Genomic DNA, 14839 nt, shown 5'->3' on the forward strand with positions numbered 1-14839 from the left:
GCGCGGGAATCTTGCTTGTTTGCTTTTGGGGCTGCCTCGGATGGGACAGCACAGGCGTACGTGCATATACTCGTAGCCTATAACTTATAAGTTATAACTAATCAATGAATTAGCATAAGAAAAATAATAAGTTAATAAAGGTCGGCAATATTGGACATGTGTTATTTTTTATTTTTTAATATTGCTACTAACCGCTCTCTAGCATTTTGTTTTACACAAAAAAATGTGAGTCAACAGGCAAACCGGGTGCTCTTCTCGCATCATATCTCAGTAGTTACATTCAATTCAAACTCGAAGGAAAAGTGAGCGAGCTTGTTTCGAAGATGGTTTCGAGAGGCAATATATATAGAGAGGCACATGCACATCCACAACTGCATGCGTGTGTTTAGTTACGCAGTGTGTGGACGCAAGTAAACCCCCGGCCCAAAGTGATATGACTGGAGACTGATGAAACCTGAATGTGAAAGCAATGTTTGTTCTTCCCTGGCCGGTTACACACAGAGAGTTCGTTTCCCCCACCCGTCTGACCTGTCTTCTTCCGATCGAAACCCGGCAGTCCATCCAGGAAGCAGCTGGCTAGGGTTCCTCAGCTCAGCTTCTTCAGCTTATCATCACGCAGCTTTCCTCGCCCCGTCACCCGGCTGACAGAGATACATGCTTTGCATTGGTAGGTCATACTGTACCTAGCCTGATGGGATTCGGCACCTCCAGGGGCGAAACCAGGACAAAATGATAGGGGGGCTGAAGCCAACTGCCAGCATACAATCTAGATCAATACTAGAACGACATGTTCATGAAAACATAGATAAGTACATTACAAAAAGTAGCAAAAGACGAATATGAAGTTTTGCCCATTAAAAAACATGAAACCAAAACATAATGAGACACGCTGACAATGACACCTGTTATTCTTCTTCCCCATGAGGAGCAATCTACACAAGACAAAATAAACAAGTGAACGGGCAAATAATAATGTCAAAAAATTATGAAATTCAAATAGATTTAAGCATACCACTAAATTGTCTTTAGGCACAAGCCTACGGCGTTTTTTCATATCTTCAAACCGATGTATGATTTTGTCACTACTAATGCTTCTAAATATCTCCTTCTCAACATAGCATATCATCAAATCATTAAGCCATACATCCTCTATTTTGCTGCGCAAATCCGTCTTTAAAAGAGCCATAGCTGAAAAAACCCTCTCAACCGAAGCTGTTGCCACTGGAAGTATCAATGTGAGCTCAACGAGCCGATAAACCAATGGGTAAGAGGTATTCATGGTTGTCTTGACCATAATTTTAGCAACCTTTGAAAGTTCTGTGCACCCAAAAAACTCTCTATTTCTTTTAGCACGTTGGTGGAATGCTTTAAGTTGACTTGGCAACACCGCAAGATCACCGACATCAAAATCTTCAGCATATATTTCAGCAAGTCTCACAAGCTTATCCACATCAAAATTAGAGAAGGAGTTCCTTGGATTAAGTGAAGCCATGCATACTAACAACTCTGAACTAGCTTCACTAAATCGATGATTCATCTCGGTCAAAATGGCATCAATGGCAGCAAGAAAAATCTCAACATGGTAGAAATGCATGTTTGTTACCTTTTGCCTTCTACGTGTAGATGTCCCTCTAGCATTTACCTCCTTATCCATATCTGGCACTTCAATCTCATTTTTATCACAAAATGACTTCACTTTTTTGAATAATGGCTCCCATCCATTGTCCCTCATATCCTGCAAGGTCTCTTTCACACTCATGATAGAATGCATTGCCTCGACAATATCTTGATCCTTTCTTTACAAAGCACGTGACAAAGTATCTGTGGTGCTCAATATTTCAATCATCAAATGCATGATGAACACAAAATCAAAGCTTTCCATTTTACTAATCAGACCAAAAGCACCACCAGTACATGTAGGTTTAATGGAATCTTTCTTCACGATCTCAAGCACCTCCAATATAGCCTCCCACATAACCAAAATACGAAGCAATGTTTTAAGATGGGAGCCCCATCTAGTATCTCCAGGCCTAGCAAGGCTACTTTCTCGGTTTAAACCTCTTCCGGTGGCAGTCTCACAATTCTCTAATTTTTCTAACAAACTATCATGGTATTTTGCAAGCAAGATATCCTTTCTCATACAAGATGCACCCACAGTATTGACTATCAAAGGGACATAGTTAAAAAAATCTGCAATAGCTGGAGTAGAAGTTGAAACGGCGACAACCACTAATTGCAATTGATGGGCAAAACAATGCACATAGAAGGCATAAGGATTTTGATCACGAACCAATTTCTGCACGCCATTAAATTCACCTCTCATATTGGAAGCTCCATCATAACCCTGTCCACGAATCATACTCATGCTTAACTTGTGGCTAGAAATCATACCGACCAAAGCTTCTTTCAATGCAATAGATGTACATTTCTCAATATGTTTAAGTCCAAGAAATCTCTCTAGCACATTTCCTTCATCATTCACAAACCTACACATCAAGTTATATGTTAGCAACTTAGCATGAATATAAAATTATACAATGGAAAGGAAACAATGCAGAGTCTCTAGTAGATTACAAACCTCAGAACCATAGCCATTTGCTCCTTTATAGATACATCTCGAGACTCATCAATAAGCACCGAGAATCGCCTGCCACGAATCTCATCCATAATCACTGATGTGACTTCTTCTGCACAAGCTTTTGTAAGATCCTTCTGAATAAAAGGAGACAACATCTGGCAATTTTTAGAGCCTTTATCATATGCATCCTTAACCACTTCGACCTTGTCTTTGTACCAGTCAATCATCTCTCCGAATGTTCCCTTGTTGAGCGAAGTAGAGGACTCATCGTGTCCACGGAAAGCATCACCTTGTTGTATGAGGAACCTTGCAACATCTAAAGAAGATGACAAGCGAGTCTTGTATCGATTATCTTCCTCCTTACTTTGCTTTTCAAATTTCCGAGTGACACTTGTTCTTTGATTCATAAAGTCATCGCACTTCAGTCTTGCATTACAATGAGAATGTGAAGCACCATGTTTATCAAATTTTTCCAAAGCCTTCTTCCATTTGTCTATACCGACCTTTGCAAAGACACTGCTCCCCCATTTATCGGGCTTTCCTGGATCAAAGAAAAGATAACAATAAAAACAAAATGCTGCATCCTTTGACTCACTATACTCCAGCCAATCATAAGTCCCAAACCAATGCTGCTGAAAAGATCTCCATTCACCACTTTGCCATGAGCGAGGAAATGTAAAGCCAACTGGTTGTTGAGTTGGACCTCTCAAAGCATATGTCCTCTTAACTTGATCTCTAATCTCAAACGGATACTCATCAATTGGCTTGCGCAATCCAGGGTCACTAATGATATCTGATGCACAAAATTCTACTCTGCGGTTTTTTGGGGGCCTTGCATTAGTTTCTGGAGGAGTAGGAGTGCTGCTACTGCTTGAATAATAGGTGAACAATATTCTCTTCGACATCTTGCAATTCTACAAAATATTAATAAACATTGAAGATTTAATTCTTGAATTATTGACAACAATTGAAAATAGGTGGAATTGGGGCTGTTTGCTTCCATACCTTTGTGAATGGTGGCAGTCTAATGCGCTAATGCCTGCCTGTCTCTGCCTGCCGCGCTGCTGCCTGCTGGGGCCTCTGCCTGCTGCGCTGACTGGCTGCCTGCCTCTGCCTCTGCGCACTGCCTGCTGCACTGCTGGCTGCTGCCTGCCTCTGCCTGCCTAGCTGCACGGCACGGGCGCTACTGCTGCCAGGAGTGCGGCCGCGCCACTGCGCCAGCTCGCCCCCACCTCTCGCTTAGTCGCCGCCGACCCGCCGTTGGCCGCCGCTCGCCCCCGTCGGCCGCTCGACCCCACCGCCGCAAACCGCCAGGGCGCCGCCGCCAGCCGCTCGGGCGCTCAGCCTCGCGCTGCCGAGAGGCCCCGTGACCGTGAGTCAGGGTCTCAAGGTCGGGAGGCAGTACTAGGGATTGGAGACTGGAGAGATTGGGCTGGTGGCGTGGTGCGGACGTGCGGTGGTGCTTGGTGGCCGGATTGGGCTGGTGGCCACTGGCCAGTGGAGCCGTGGAGGGGGGAATTGGGGCTGCGTTGGGCTTTCTAATTGGGCTGTCATGAGCAGGTTTGTTCATTTTCCATCAAAACTGGCCCAAGTCGCGGGGAAGGAGTCATCGTCAACCTCCAGCTCCCCACCCCCTTTCTTCAACCATTGCTCCTAAAAATTGGAGCCCCCTCCCAGCCCCCTCTTAGATCCGCCACTGGGCACCTCCTCTCTGTGCTGCTTCAGTGCTTCTGCTTGGGAGTTGGAGAAAACCAACTGAGACCAGTTCATCAGTTCCTGCGCGAGAGTGCGATCGATGAGGCGGGAGCACTTCGCCTGACGTCTCCTAAATATTCTTTCTTGATCGGTTAAAGTCTCCGCCGCGGAAGCCCCGTCCCAATTGTATGTACCACCACCACCACTCATAGCCTCATTGCGTTTTTGGTCCGGATGCAAGTGGCGGCGAATTGTTAACGGAAGTCAAGTAAAGGCGATCACTGAAAACTAACTGCGATCCCGCAGACAGCAACGTGTGGAGGGGTTAGCGGGAATGAGCTATCGCCTCTCTATCACTCTCTGTTTAGTCCTTACCTTAATAACTGCTTTTTTGGAAGGAAAAGGTGGGGAGCCACTTTATTGTTCTGGTGCGGGAAAATGAAATTAAGGTTTGGATATTATGGTTTTCATTACCCCTTTTATTTTACCGTGTTTTTGTCAATTTTGTCGCCAACCTCAAATTGCTTGTTTCAAGATTTTTTTTATTCTTTTTTGCACTTAAAAACTTACCTGTAAAGATTTTTTTTTTAAATTTTCTATGGACGGAGATACAGTTTTACCAGTTCTATGCTCTTTTCAATTAGCAACTTACATCTCAAGGAGAATAAGTATACCTTGGTGGTTAGCGGGGACAGCTGTACCCCCAATTCATCACCAACCAAATTCCAGTTATGACGCCCTTTGTGCTTGCTCCTTTATTCAATGGAAGGTAACGTGGGTTGATACCAAAATATTTTTTGATTGGTGAATTCATCCATCTAAAAGGATATCTTCCTCGCAAAAAAATAATCTAAAAGGATATCAAGCTAGCCAGTCTCCTATAAATGCTTCTAATAAGGGTTATTTGTGTACGCATGCATATGAGTGACTGTCTCCCATGTGAGTGTCTTAGGGTTTTGTCGAGCCACTTATAGTTGGCAAAATGGGCCAGGCCCGCTGGGCCAGCATTGGCACGGCCCTAAAAAGCACGACCCTAGAACGACCCGGCCCGTGGTCAATGGGACCGACACACAGAGGCCTGTTTTGGTCAATGCCGTCCTGAGCAGCTTGCCCATCTACTACGAGAGATTTCAGTATTTGAGTCTGAATTCGCACGCCTTTCAGTATTTGACATATGATTCGCACGCCTTCTAGAGTTCGACACCGGGGACGCGAATTTTTTGAGTTTAGGTGTTTTCAGCCCATTTTCATCCTTTGACTGATTTTTTATTTTGTTTTCCCATTCCAGCTAATATGAAGTGTCGATTTTGCCCCTGATTCTTATATCCCTTTCACGCACGAATTGCTTCTTCCTTCGTTTCTTTCCTCTGCGCGCCGCCACCGCAGCACATCTCTTCCGAACCGATTCCTCTCCGCCAGCGTCCTCCTGAAGCTTGTCTCCGTAATGCATGGGTATGACTTGAGTCTTGCATTCACCAATTCATGATATCCCCTCCTGAGTGAGACTTTGCATTTGATTCCTATTGGAACTAAGCTCTGGCCTGCGCTGTTTGTGAGAGAGGTGGAGAAAAAAAATTGGCATCACCAGGCACGTGCTACGGAGCTCGCTATGCCTCTCGCCATCCAGGAATCCAAGAATCCATCCCCCCACCACTCGCGTCCTGTACTCGAAGAATCCGGGCATGAATCTCTCACGCGTGAGCTTGAGCCGCCATGGCCGCGCATGCTGGCGGCGGTCTGCAGGGTCCTCTCCTCGGGGAGACTAGCACGACGGCCTCACAGGTCCCGCCTAGGGGCCGCGGCCGGAGCAGCAGGTGGTGTACAGCGCTGGCCTTAGCGGCTGCGCTCCTGGCGCTAGCCGGGGTACTGCTATTGATGGACGCTTGAAATGATCTTGTTTGGTTTTGGTAATTGAGTGACAATTTAGGTGGACTAATAAGTATTTATATTGAAATATACAGGTGATTAGTCCACACAAAGACACTAGTATGAGCAACATGTGCCATGGAGGAGAAATGGCTAAGTGTTGATGCTATGCTCATATAGTGTGATGGAGAAACTCATTGCATATGAGACATGACATGGACTCATGTGACTAAAGTGGAGAAGATCAAGACAAGGCTTGACTCAATGGACCAGTTGCAATGGTGAAGGGCAAGTTAAGGCTTTGAAGTGATAGACCGCGAGGCGGTGAAACTTAAGCAAGACTTGGCACCGATGGACCGAGGCGACGGTGAAGAGCGAGCAAGGTCAAGATCGATGGACCAAAGATATCATGTGATGATATGTAGTGGATCATATCATTCAAGAAAGATCAAGCCAAATGTTGACTCATGATAATGATCAAAAGACTTGATGGAGATTGGTGCTTGTGTGGCATCAACATTTGGGAAGATGAAATAGAATGCACAAGGCAAAGGTATGACTTGCAGGGCATTTTATTTCACCGGTCAAAGGTTGTGTAGAGAAGTACATGACCGGATTTAGGATAGATGGCCGTACTATCAAGAGGGGCAAATTTGTTTGCATATCGGTCATCTAGTGCCACTTGAGCAATCTAACATTGTGATATTGCTAGAATCGAGTCGCGTGGTGAGATCAATTGAAAATTCTTTGAAAATAATTGTGAAAATGCTAACACACATGCACATGGTGTTGTTGGCACATTTGCAAAGAAAAAGATGTTGGAGTTGATGTTGATCAACTTGGGGAAGCAAGAAAGATTTTTCGGTGTTCTCCGAAAACTAGTTGGCTCTTGGAGTGGAATACTGCTTTGATCCATTATGTTTTGGATCAAATATTCAGTTGGGTTGTGTAGTCCTCTGAATAAGCTTTCCATAGAGTCTAAGATCACCTAATTTGGATGTCGGAGCTAAGAGTTATGGCCGTTTTACCGAGGTACATTTCTACTGGAAATAGACATGTGGACGGTCTGCTTCTGGGGGGTAGACGGTCCGCAGTTATCTCGTTTGAGCTCGAACAGAACCGTTCTTGGCTCTGGATGGTGGTCCAAAATGAACTGCGGACCGTCCGGTCCTTGGGGACGAACGGTCCGCCTTTAAAACCTGAAACGGACACAGAAACTTGGTCTTTCTGTATGGGGTGTCCAAATGAACTGCGGACCGTCCGCTCGGGCTGTAATGGTCAACTCCGAGAAGCATTTATTGAGGATATAGCCGTTAGATTTGAAATGACGGACCGTCCGGGCCCTGTGGGGCGGACAGTCCGCAAAAACTCTGTTTTCACGGGATTTGAGTGTAACGGCTAGTTTGGGGCTTCCCTCTATAAATTGAGGTGGTGGCCGGCTATTTGAGAGGTTGAGCACCTTGGGGACTTGGTGTCCTTGTGTGAGAGTGCTTAAGAGCCCTCTAACTCACTTTTGCTTGCAAAGAGTGTGATCCGATTGTGAGAGAGAGATTCTAGTGCGTTGCATTGAGAGATTGCAAGAGTTTGGCACTAGGTGATCGAGTTGCAAGCCGGTGGTGCTTGTTACTCTTGGAGGTTGCCACCTCCTAGACGGCTTAGTGGTGTGTCTCTATCGTGAAACCCGTAAGAAGATTGTGCGGTGCTCCGGAGAAGTGATTGTGAGGGGTATTGTGCTCACCCCGCGGGAGCCGCGAAGAGCAACTCTAGTTGAGCGAGACACGAAGAGCAACAAGTGGTCCAGCCGGATCATGTGCTAGATGTCGGTGTGAGCACTCCACGTGAGAGAGTGTGACTTGAGAGTCACCACTAGCAAGAGGATCGGCGGCAACCTTGAAGCTTGTCTCAACGGGGACTAGCTTGATGACAGCCAAGTGAACCTCGGGATAAAAATTATTGTGTCAACTTTATCTACTCTTCTTGGTGGTTTGCATTCTCCAAATCACAAGCCTTGTATTTACATTTATATATATCTTGTGCTTGTGTAGTCGCTTTAGTGATTAGTTAGCTTGTGTAGCTTGCTAATCATGTTTTTGCTTGTGTAGTTTATAAGTAAAGATCCTAGTGTAGCTAATTAGCTTGTGTAGCATAATTAGTTGTCGTGCTTAGTTTGTGTAACTAAGTTAGTTTTGACCTCTCTAGTTTAGCTTGTGTAGCCTTGCTTTTGAGAACTACTAGTTGTGTTAGTTTTTGTTAACCTTGCATATTAGTATGTGTAGGAGCTCCCTGGTTGTTTGAGTACTAGTTGTATAGACTTGTGTGACCTTGCAAACTAGAATTATGTATGTGAGCTCTACCTAGCCCGGCACCTTAGTTGCTCAATTAGGATTTTTTGTAAGGTGCAAGTTTTAGATAGATAGGTGTAGTCTTGGCTAGACCGATTAGTTTAATTCCGCATTTGTTTCGGTTAGCCGGCAACGTTTAAAGTTTTAGAAAGAACTATTCACTTCCCTAGTCCGCCATCTCGACCCTACATCGCTGCTGGTGGAGTCCGCTAAGAACGAGCGAGAGAGACGAACACGGGAGGTAGAAGGTAAGGGGCAGGGGCAAAATCGACACTTCATGTTAGCTGGAAAGGGTAAACAAAATAAAAAATCAGTCAAAGGATGAAAATGGGCTGAAAACACCTAAACTGAAACAATTTGCATCCCGGTGTCGAATTCTAGATGGCGTGCGAATCGGGTGTCAAATACTGAAAGGCATGCGAATTCAGAACCAAATACTGAAATCTCTCATCTACAACATGTCTTCCATTCTCCTGCCAAAGAATGTCAGGGATCATCTCAAAGCGAAACGGCGTGCCTTCCTCTGGACTGGGGAAGAAAAGTGTCATGGCTCGAGCTGCTTAGTGGCTTGGGAAGACATTTGCAAGAGCAAAGAACAAGGTGGGCTTGGCGTCAGGAACCTAGAGGACATGAACCATTGTCTACTCCTGAAGTTCGTCCATAAGTTGCACGATGATAGCTCAGCCCCCAGGAAGCAGTGGTGCATGTCGCGCTCCGGCTCTGGGCTGGGAGCTGACCACGACTCCTACATTGGCAAATTGATTGGCCACGAGTTGCAACGATACCGAGACTTAAGTAGCGTTCGCATTGGCAATGGTGCTCAAACCTCTTTCTGGCTGGATCGCTGGCTTCTTGGGTGTCCCCTACGAGAAGCGTTCCCTGTTCTCACGTTGTCACCCAGGACATCTCTGTCAGAGAATTGCTTGGCTCTGATCTCGGTCTTCACCTGTGGGCTAGGCTCACCAACGCTCCAAATTCTGAGTTGCGGATTCTCCAATACTGCCTCCTGCATGTTGCCTTGGATGAATGCCAGGATGTCCACCTCCTGGACACCCCACCCGTGCTCCGTTTAGTTCCCGTGAAGCCTACCAGGCCATTCAGGGCGTGAGCCTACCAAGTGAAGCCATGAAAATCTGGACAACCCTGCTCCCTAAGAAGGTTAAGTTCTTTGGTTGGCTTCTGGAACGTGGTCGCCTAAATACAAGAGCACATCTCCACCACAGAAACATTAGGACCCTCGAGGAATCTTGGTGCGTTCTCTGACCTGGTGAACTCGAAACAGACGCACACATCTTTTCCAGCTGTCCCAAAGTCCAGGCCGTCTGGGCGAAACTCGGCGTCTCCGTGACAGAAACTCTGGTGCACCGTCCGTGGGACATTGGTGCCGGCATCGCCCTCCCAGATGTTGCTCGTGTGGATTTCTTCCTTCTGCTTCTTTGGCATGTTTGGAAAGCTAGAAACGCTTTGATCTTCGATCACGCTAAATACACCACCCTGGAAGTGCTCAGCCGGGTTGCCAAGGACCTCGACAACTGGGCGTGCAGAGACAAGAAGCACCTCTCTGCGATTCAAGCTTGGCGATCTTGGCTCTCCTTTTGTATCTCTCCCAATTCCCTCCCAACCCCTCACTTGTAATTCACCCCTCGGTATGGCGGGGGTATATTTTTGTAAAATGGTCTATTTTAATGGTAGGTGGGGACCGTCCGATATTGCTCGAAAAAAATATTGAAACTCTAATCCCCACTCCCTTTTCTCTCTCGCTGCTGCAACTGCAATGCCACTCCTGCCCCCTTCACGCACCACCGCCGCACCTACCACTCGCCCACGCCTGCCCTTCCTCCACGCGCCGCTCCTGCATCGCCCGCGTTCGCCGTCGCTGCCTGCACAGACGGACAGACCGTCGTCGCCCTCGGCAGCTGCCTGCGCAGGTCTTCCCCAGCCGCCGCCGTCTCCGGCCTCCGTTGTCCGCACCTCCCTGGCCACCATTCCGGCCTATCATGCTGTTGTGCCCAGGGACACGGCACGGCATGTCGGCGTGTCGGCGCTCTCGTAGGGTCGTGCCTAAGCCGATGATGCTTGGGCACGGCGGCGCTGCCGTGGCCCGCGGTGCCGTGCTTCACCGGGCTAGTACCGTGACTGGACGGCCCGTTTGGCCAAGTATAAAGCCACCGAGCACATTCTTGATTTGACGCTCCCACTCGAGAGAAAGAAGCCAAAACTCCTCTGCAGCCCTAAACGAGCTAGTGTTCAGGTAGTGGTGCGCTGCTGACGACGTTGTCGCGCACCAAGTGGCCGGCTGCAGCCTGCAGACCTCTCGTGGGTGCGGGTAACAATGATGACGCGTCGACGTCCGCCCGCGCGCCGGAAGCCGAGCGCTTTTTCCGTTGCCAGGCGCACCGCGCGCGCACGGGCACGGGGTCCGTTTCGTAGAACCCAAGCGAGAGCGCCCCGCACTCAGCGCCACATGCGCGAACGCGTAGCCATCAGCCGGGGAGAAAGAGAGGCGGCGATGGCGACGAGCGGCCGGGGCGCGACGGTGATAACAGATCGCGGTGGGCAGCGGGGATCGACGGCGCCGGGGCGGCCGCGTGTGCATCTGCGCTGGCTTGATGCTGCTGCCGCTCTAGAAGCGCGGCGTGCCTGGATTGGTTCGCGACCCTTTGGGACTGGGTGCGGTGTGCTGGGATCGGCAAAGGTTGGCGAGTGTGTGTGTGTGTGTGTGTGTGTGTTGGGGGGTGGTCCGTGCAGCGTGGATCAAAGTATGGTCGTGTTACCGGCGGCGAGTGTACAGGTGTTGTTCTACGGAGACAATGCATACGCATCGTCCAAGAAAGGTGGAACGTGGAGCAGCCTGCATCACAGCATCACCTAGACGTGGCTAGGTGCTGTAAATCAGGCGGTTGTGATTGGCAGCGTTGGATGCAATAGCATTTTTTTCGGTCATTGGATTGGATGGAATAGCATTACTTTTTTTTAGCAAAATGGAATGGCATTACTGCTGCAGTGCTGCTGTGCAGACAGCCGACGGCACCATAGGACCATATAGAACAGGGAGCCAGTTTGGGCCGGATCACCTGCAATGGACGGCAGCGAAGGAAAAGAAAACTAACCCCTCGTTTAGTTGTATTTGTAAAAATTTTGAAATGAATTTTTTTCACATTTAAAGTATTAAACATAGACTAATCACAAAACTAATTACAGAACTCGTCTGTAAACTACGAGACGAATCTAATGGGCCTAATTAATCTATCATTAGTGCATAGTTGCTATAGCAATTACTGTAGCAATTTAGTGTCCAATCATAATATAATTAGGCTCATTAGATTCGTCTCGTAATTTACAAACAAACTATATTATTAGTTTTTTATTTTGTTTAGATTTAATACTCCATGCATGTAATTTTGTTTTTTTGAGGTGATAGTTTTAGAATTTTGAAGTTTGCAACTAAACAAGGGCTAAAGTGGAGACCAGGATCCGGGTGGGCTTGTGACCTCATATTATATCTACGACGATGGACTATGGAGAAAATTTCGTGGCCCAAAAGGCAGAATGGCGAAGCGTCGAAAGGGGCACTGTTGGCATCAACGCCCGCGACTGGTACACTCGCATCGGAGAAGGCTAACTGCGGCCAGCGTTTTTTTTACCGACCCGTGGGATCACACCGCCCAGCGGTTGCGGTAATCCGGTGCGGTTTGACCCTCAGACCGGTCCAGTTTGAATGGAAACCGGTGTTTTTAAAAAAAATCCAAATAAAAAATGCATGTTCAGATGGTTTGTACCGGTAAGCCGCCCGGTTAGACCCTCAAACCGGTCCAGTTTGAGCGGAAACCGGTGTTTTTTAAAAAAATCCGACGGTTGTAAAGTGGTTCCCCGGTGTGAAATAAATGAAAATTTTGGCATGAGCTATGCACATATTAATGTAAAAGACCACACTAAATTAATAATTTATAATCATGCATACAAATACAATAGTAATAAGTGTACATACAAATACCGTAGTCATATGCGTGCCTACAAATACCATAGTCATAATCGTGCATACACTGATACACATCAATAAAAGTTCAACATAGAAATGGGAAGACCCCCATTTGGGACGCGATTTGGCATTCGGCGGTGGACAACACAGCGATTCCTCGCACTCTAAGCAGCTCAGCCTTGTAGTGTTGTCAAGTTTAGCCCGTCAACGCCGATGTTGTCTCTCATTCCTGAACTAACATAGTGTAAAAATGAGGGTCTTTCCATTCATACACCCATCTCGTCGGTGGCTGCATGCTGATATCAGGTATGGTATAGTGAAAAGACTACGAGGTATCGCTGTAGGAGGAAGAAGAGTACTGTGGAGTGTCGTAGTCCGTCGGTCCAACCGTTCTCCTCTGCGATTGCGGTGCTCCATGGTCTGTGTCCTGAGTAGCATGTGTGAATGGAGTCTCCCCTGCAATCAACCATATATCATAATTAGTACTCATAGTCAGAAACATGTGTGCATATGTAGGTGCAATATATACCTGTGAAACGAACACCACCAGCACCACCACCACCAGCACCACTACCACCACCACCACCAGCAGCATCAACATCAGCACCGTCAGTATCATCACCATCATCAGCTGAGTTGCTATCCTTGGACTCCTAATATGGTGGACTACGCTCACTTTCACCATCATCAGCCTGTATCAATCCTTGGTTGCATCATTCCTCTTCTCCCACCGGCTGCCAAGTTATAGTCATCCACCGTAGGACTCTCCCTCTGCGAAGTTGCCCTTCGAAACATCCTCTGCATAGGATTCCCCCTCATCGAACCACTACCCCCTCCATGCTCGTATGCACCTCCTCTCTGTTCCACCCCCCGTCGGTATTCTGCTTCCGCTCTCGATAGGTCCATGGCACGCTGCAGCTAAGCCTCCTTATCTTCTTTATCACCGGGATAGTTTTCCTCCGCTGCAGACTTCGGCTGTCTCCAGGGTTAAAATATCCGACCGGTTAGCGGTAACCGCCGGCCTCCGGTTCCGGTTTACCAGACCGGTTTGACCGGTTACCAGTAGAAACCGGTCAAATTCAAATTTGAATTCAAATGGCGCAGTTCAACCGGTTCGTACCGGTATACCGACTGGTTTGACCGGTAATCGGTCGGTATGACTAGTAACCGGTCAAATTCAATTTTTTTCTTTTTTGGTTTAAATTCAAATGCCCGCAAAGTATACTAAATAAATGTTTGTATAACATATTTTAGTCTAAATGAATCCTCCAACCCTCTTTTGTACTACTTTTACATTGTATTTGTATTTGTATATTTTTGTATGCACATTTTTTTATTTAACTTCAAATCCCCGCAAACTATACTAAATGAACGAATTTTGAAGAAAATTTGACACCATTAGATTCGTCGCACCTTGAAGTATTTTTAGGAATTTTTTTGGGAATTTTTTATTTTTTGAATTCAAATTTAAATTTTGAATTTGGACCGGTTTCATACCGGACCAAATCGGAACCGGTCCGGACCGGTTTGACCCGGACCGGTTACCGACGGTTTGGTGAACCCTGGCCGTCTCAACCTCTCTCGAGCCCGGTCAGCAGTTGCCTTCTTAGCCCTCTCAATGTCATGCTGAAAGAACTCCCGCATATCTGGCGGCACATTCCTGCAATGGACCAACTCCGCCCCGCGCCCAGCCAAATGTTGTTTCAATCTATTCACACCACCTCCTCTTTTCTACGTATGACAATAGTTGCATTGTCATCCGGGATAAAGATTTTCACCATATTTCCATACAACATCTTTATCTCTGCCTGCCATTATCTATCTGCATAAATGGACAACAAAAACATATCAATCACATAAATAAAATCCTAAATACACCTAAGTCATACACCTAAATCTTACCTAAATCCTAAAACAAAGCATCTAATATTCTAAATCATCCCATAGGATAAAACAAATTCGAGTTCATACCTGCAACCGGCCGGGCCGGCTTACCGGAGCTCCTGCCCGGCTAGCCGCGCGCTCCGGGCGGCTTGCCGGTGCTGAGTGCCGGTCGCGCGTTGGGGCCCGGTAGATCCGCGACTGAAGCGTCCCCTCATAAGAGAAGACTTAAAAGTGATACAATATCAGTCGCAGGAGGCTGATAACACTTTTATTACATCAGATGGTACATCACCAACAACTCTACGCGGAGGTGGGCAGTGAAGCGCCACTATCGCGAGGATAACAACTAACACCCACACAACGATATTAACTACGAAGAGGGGGTCATCAGAGTCTTGTGCCATACAGAACTTCCCGCGGGTGACCCTATTCACAGGCAAGGTTGGGTGCAGGACGGAACCTCTACTCAACGTCTTCGGGAACAAAGTCTGGATC

At 47.1% G+C, this 14839-nt stretch overlaps 1 pseudogene; it reads right to left on the reverse strand.

Annotated features, from left to right (window-relative positions):
- Positions 1 to 692: 692 nt before the first annotated feature.
- Positions 693 to 3466, reverse strand: LOC120693255 (annotated as a pseudogene).
- Between the last annotated feature and the right edge of the window lie 11373 nt (positions 3467 to 14839).

The sequence above is a fragment of the Panicum virgatum genome, chromosome 9N (genome assembly GCF_016808335.1).
Source record: "Panicum virgatum strain AP13 chromosome 9N, P.virgatum_v5, whole genome shotgun sequence".
Classification (NCBI taxonomy): Eukaryota; Viridiplantae; Streptophyta; class Magnoliopsida; order Poales; family Poaceae; genus Panicum; species Panicum virgatum.